The sequence below is a fragment of the Palaemon carinicauda genome, chromosome 17 (assembly GCF_036898095.1).
Source record: "Palaemon carinicauda isolate YSFRI2023 chromosome 17, ASM3689809v2, whole genome shotgun sequence".
Classification (NCBI taxonomy): domain Eukaryota; kingdom Metazoa; phylum Arthropoda; class Malacostraca; order Decapoda; family Palaemonidae; genus Palaemon; species Palaemon carinicauda.
This window is the reverse complement of record NC_090741.1, coordinates 57,534,956-57,540,955: the sequence shown is the minus strand read 5'-3', so window position 1 is coordinate 57,540,955 and position 6,000 is coordinate 57,534,956. Positions and strand designations below refer to the sequence as shown.

Here is a 6,000-nt window from a genome sequence, read left to right as displayed (position 1 = left end):
AATGTTGAAATAATAGGTGATGTGATTTAAAAAATATAGTGAAAGAATTTCAACTTGGCGATGATGCGGGTAGACCAAATATGTTGGAGCAAACCCATTGTTTTAAACATATCGCCTATAGATACTTTTCTCAACGTAATTAATTTTTAGGGGGCGAATGATTGTGAATAACATGTCAAGGATGAGATAGGTGTCCATAAAAATCATGCTTCAGGGCTGACATCATTTCTGGGGAGAGAAGTTATAAATACTATCAAGTTATAGTCATGAAATTGGCATTGAAAGTTGCATATCTTTTTTTTCACCAAACCTTTTGTGGGTGACCACATCCTGTATTTCCTTGGTTGGTGAGAAAGTAATTTATTGTATCCTTACCCTACCTGGGATTGCCCTACCTTTCTTATAGGTAGGTTCCAGGGCACAAAGTCACTACTATTCTGTTCTTTTTTCTGTACAAAATTTTCCGCAAAGGAATTCGTAAAGGTTCATTGTTTTGTCAACACTCCCCTGTACCTGTATTATAATTTTAACATCAGCTCCTCCTATTATGCATCCTCTTCAGTCTCAAATTATATCTCCTAGAACAGCGTTAGGTCTTGATCTATTACCCTTTTCCACAATTTCTTGGCCCTTCTGCTGTAAGCGGTTCCTCAACCCTTCCTATCACAAGCTCTAAACCTCTCAATCTTTGATTTCTCAGGCTTTCTTTTACCCCCGCTTTGGGAATCCATACTCTTCTAGGAATTTGCCATGTGATCGTCCATCTGTGCTGTACTCCAGCCTTGAATCTGAACTTTTTCCCTACCAGTGGAGCATTTTTCTATTTATTAAACAGTCGGGCAATATCTTTATTATTATTATTATTATTATTATTATTATTACTATCCAAGCTACAACCCTAATTGGAAAAGCAAGATGCTATAAGCCCAGGGGCTCCAATAGGGAAAAATTGCCCAGTGAGGAAAGGAAATATGGAAATAAATAACTGAAGAGAACAAATTAACAATAAATCATTCTAAAAAAAGTAATGTCAAAAGAGATATGTCATATATAAACTATTAACAACGTCAAAAACAAATATGTCATATATAAACTATAAAAAGACTCATGTACACCTGGTCAACAAAAAAGCATTTGCTCCAACTTTGAACTTTTGAAGTTCTACTGATTCAACAACCAGATTTAGAAGATCATTCCACAACTTGGTAACACCTGGAATAAAACTTCTAGAGTACTGCGTAGTATCGAGTCCATTCCATCCATGCTTCTGTCAGTATCTTTCTACTCTCTCAACTACTCCTTGATAGTCCAGTGTGTCTTGAGGTATCAGAAATAACACTTGGCCATCTATTTCAACAGGTGCCTCAACTCGTCCATCTGTCCAATTTGGTCTTGTACATTTTTTACCTTTTATAATGTATAATCCAAATCCTTATACTGTAAGTTTATCACAGTTGCTTTCTACTTAAAAATTAAATGTATGGTGCAAGAGGAGCAACATTCTTCTGGTTGTTTCTTATTAAGAAACTATTTTCAACAGTAGCATATTGCCACACATTTGAAGATTCTTGTCTCCTAACTTTGGTACCTTCCAAACAGTATTTATGTGAGGTTTCAAGTGGAACCTAAACTTGGTTATAACTAATTGGCATTATAAGAAGGATCAGTTTATTTTTAACAGGCATTGTCTAAGTTGCTCATTAAGATGAAAGTCAGCCGATACTCTTATATGCGCGCACTCACAAATTCAACCCTTCCCACCCCTTCCCCCTTTCCCAGCTACAACCTACTGGTTTTGCAATTTGTGGGAGAGTGTGGTTTCCGAGTGTACCTCTCAGGGTACCCGTCACAAGGGTATGACTACTCTATCTTCCCCCCCCCCTGAGTGTAGCAGGAAAGTAATATGTATATATTTATATAGTCAGATGTTTGCTCTTTATTGTATATTGTTATTACTTGCTAAGCTACAACCCTAGTTGGAAAAGCAGGATGCTATAAACCCAGGGGCTCCAACAGGGAAAATAGCCCAGTGAGGAAAGGAAACAAGGAAAAATAAAATAGTGGAGGTTCTTTAAAGTATTGACAATGAAATCCACATAAAGTTTATGCAAGTAATGATTATAAACCTAATTGAATGTAAATTGATAATTGCAGCTGTTTTCCTCAATTTTTCAATTGCTAAAAGAATAACTTATTGAATTTGGGATAGTTTTACCCACAAGGGATGGGAGGAGGACCATAGTCCCTGTATGTATACTCTATGGATCCTATAGCAGCTGGTCCACAAGTGTTCTTGAATGTAATCATAAATTAATAACAACGCCCATTTTTATATTAACCTAATTTTCTCTCATAAGCTATTACCATTTTTATTATGACATTTTCCTATTAGCACATTTTTGTTTCTTTGCTGTTTGTCTATACAATCTTGTGTGGAAAAGTATGTTTTATATTGTACACACTAGTATGCTACAAGCAGTATTTTACTGGTAATTATGTTGTGGTAGTAGGAACTATTTTTTTTTTTTTTCAAAGCTACCATCAGATTAATTCTTGAATTATCTACATTTGTTACATTTATGTTGATTCCACTGAATTGTAGGTAGCCATGAAAGAAACCCATTAATTTCACATCATATAAGCATTTCATTTAGGGTAGCTGTTTGAGAGCATTACTTTTTCATCATTCTGTGTTTATCCATCCAAAATTCTAGGGAGTAAAAGGTGACATATTTTTACTGGTGTGTTAAGCATTGATAATGGTCCAAAAATATACTTATAATCTTTTAAGAGCATAGTGAGCAACCCTCCTAAGCCATGATGAAGCTAAATTTAAGAATGTTAATGAAAATCTAGAAGTCTGCAGTCTCATTATTATTGCAAAGGGACAGACATTACGACAAAGTTGGGATAGATATACCGTAAATATCTTTACCTGCATTACTTGTATATGTTCAGGAGGATCATGGAGACTTGATCACCTGTAAGGGTACTGAAGAATTATTTGAGGTTGTATTTTGACAGTGAAGTATAGCGGAAATAAAGCGTGGTGGTTGAATGTTAGGGAAGTTTTGAAATATGTCTGGATGAATTATTTAACCATAACAATATTAATTTTTAGAGATACATTATGACTAAAATAAATTTGATCACGGTATTTACAGTACTGTACTGTTAATTTTGTCTTGTATAGAGGATACAGTATATTGTTGGGCGACTATCCATCATAATGTATTGATAGGTTTTAAAGTCAAATAATCTTCTCTTCATTTGTATTTCTTAGATATTTCATTCAGAATCCCTTTTGTAATCCTAGTGGCTTATATGGTGTTTCATAAAGCTTGACACCTTGCCATTTGCATATTCAGCATATATCTGACTGATGGCTATCAATGGTACAAGCCCAAACCATCTATACTGTATTTATAAGCCCGTGATCATCAATATGTCTTGTTTACTTTTCATTCCTGTTGAATTTGAAGGCATGCGAACTAGAGATGATGTTCAAAGTACAGTACTGCCAAGGTATTGGTACACTAAGGCACACTATACTATCTTGTTCCCTATTTTTTTTCCTCACTGGGTTATTTTCCCTTTTGGAATCCTTGATCTTTCTTTTCCAACTAGGGTTGTAACTCTGTTAGTAATAATAATAATGGGAAAACAAATGAAATGTAATGAGCTGAGCCTGGAATGGGTTATGTTACTGTAGTTTTGTCAGTATATTTTCATTATTTTTTTCTATTATTTTACTCGTACTGCACTGTACTTCAGATTGTAATATGAACTACTACTTTAATTAATTTCCCCGTTAGAGGTTAGCACATTACAGTACTGTAATTGCACCGCTTTTTTTTCTATTGGACTTTCACTTACTCTTGCTTTCTCTATATTATCTTGAATACAAACTACATTAAGATACAAATTCTTCAGTAATCATTTGAAAAATGCAAACAAAGGTTGTGTTATATTTTTTTTTTATTGTATTCTAAACTTGAAATGCAACATCCTCATATTTTTCATCTGAAGCGAAGCGAGTGCAGTTCTTTATGAAGTTGAGATCTAACCTTGTTTCCCTTTTTTTTTTCTTTTTGTACTATTTGTACTTTCTTGACTTGTGACATATAGTGAAATACTATAGAAAACCACATTGTCTTTTTTTTATTTGTTAGAAATACACTGAAGCCTTGCAGGTTAGAGGTCAGTATCTGATAACTTGAAGATTTGTAGGTCTGTAAGGTTCGTATTAGTTAAAAAAAATAAAAATTATATACAAATTTGTCATATTAGTATGTCTTGAAATGTGTAGGAATTCTGGGTTTAATATTGTTACCAACTTAAAAAATACCTCATGCATTATATAGCTTTTGTAAGTGTAAAATTGATAGTCAATAGTTTGTAACAAAATATTTTTGAAATACTTGACAAAATATTGAAGTTGAATTTTAAACACAACAATGTGGGTTTAAACTGCCATAATAATTTATAAGTAACGTCGTAACAATTGATTAAAAAATTGTTTCTCAGGGTTCGGGCGTTTTGCTCGCATTAGTAGAAAATTAAAGTGAAGTTTACTTTTTGGGCTCTTGTTTGTGTGCTCGTATTTATATCGACATAAGATTTTCATGTTTTTTTTGTTTGTTTTACTTTTCCAGAACCACTGTAACAATATCAACCAAACCGGGCATAAAGAATCCTTGGGGAAAGTGGGTGCAAGTTAGTTGAATTAGCAGTCATGCTCCTTTCCAAAGGGAGGTGATTACAAAGGGGAAATAGGGTGAGTGTTTTTACAAGTTTTTTGTTTAATATATTGTTAGTTGAAGAGACAAAGAGAAATCTTCTGTTTATTGTGTAGTTAGCGTATTCAGGGTTGTGGAGGCCGATGCGGTAGCGTCCCTGACTGGTGAACGCCAGACTGGTGTTCGAGTGTTGCTCAAACTTGCTAGTTCCTTGGGTTGCTGCAACCTCACTATCCTTGTGAGCTAAGGAAAGGGGGTTTGGGGGAGCCTATAGGTCTATCTGCTGAGTCATCAGCAGCCATTTCCTGGTCCTCCATGGTCTTAGCTTGGGTTGAGAGGGGCTTAGGCGCTGATTATTTGTATATATGATCAGTCTCTAGGGCATTGCCCTGCTTGCCTCTGCCATTCATGAGCGACCTTCAAACATTTAAAGCCATTGCCTCTTGACTAGAATAGGGTGACAACAGGCAGCCAACATAACAGAGATGATTGTAAGAGGGAAAATGTGGTCTACAGGTTGTCAAATTGGTGTGCAGTGAGCTGTGTGTAGTGTAGAGATATGTTCAAACTGTGGCTCCAGGAACTTGTTAACCCTTTTACCCCCAATGGACGTACTAGTACGTTTCACAAAACTCATCCCTTTACCCCCGTGGACGTACCGGTATGTCCTTGCAAAAAAACTTTTTTTTTACATTTTTTTGCAAATTTTTGATAACTTTATGAGTAACTTCAGGCATTTTCCAAATCAATGAGACGAACCTGACCTCTCTATGACGAAAATTAAGGCTGTTAGCGCAATTTAAAAAAAATATATTGCAAAATGTGCTTGAAAAAAAAAAACGCCGTGAGGTTAAGGGTTGGAAAGTTCCAAATAGCGTGGGGGGGGGGGTTAAAAGGGTTAAGTAATGTACAGGAATGTGTTCAATATTGTTGCATAAAATGAAAAAATCTTGTCCTTTGTAGAAAGCTTTCCATTGTCTTTTTGATAATCTGAAATGCAGAAATGCACACTTGTTGAGTTGTAAACAAGCAATAAAGTCAATAGTAGTTGAATTCGATTGCTGTCGTTTTCATAATTCATAACAATGACATCAGAAAGTCATCTAATAAAAATTCTAAGGAAATAATGGTAATGTGTTCATTTTAAGAACTTTCTAAGATATTTCTACTATTGTACTATTGCCAAGTTGCACAAGAAATATTACCCGTGCAGTATATTCGTCCGGCATACGGGGAAACATGCTATGCTCCTCTTGAGGTT

General features: G+C 35.1%; 1 protein-coding gene across 4 annotated transcripts in view; it reads left to right on the top strand.

The window, feature by feature from the left end:
- The window catches only part of LOC137656781 (streptococcal hemagglutinin-like), a 67,939-nt gene that overhangs the window by 7,040 nt on the left and 54,899 nt on the right, over nt 1-6,000 (top strand). For 2 of the 4 annotated variants that reach the window (XM_068391066.1, XM_068391064.1), the window contains exon 2: nt 4,656-4,777. The exons of the other annotated variants lie outside the window; for them this stretch is intronic. The gene's annotated coding sequence lies outside the window, so the exon portion shown is untranslated. The remainder of the gene's footprint in view (nt 1-4,655; nt 4,778-6,000) is intronic. 4 annotated transcript variants of the gene reach the window in all.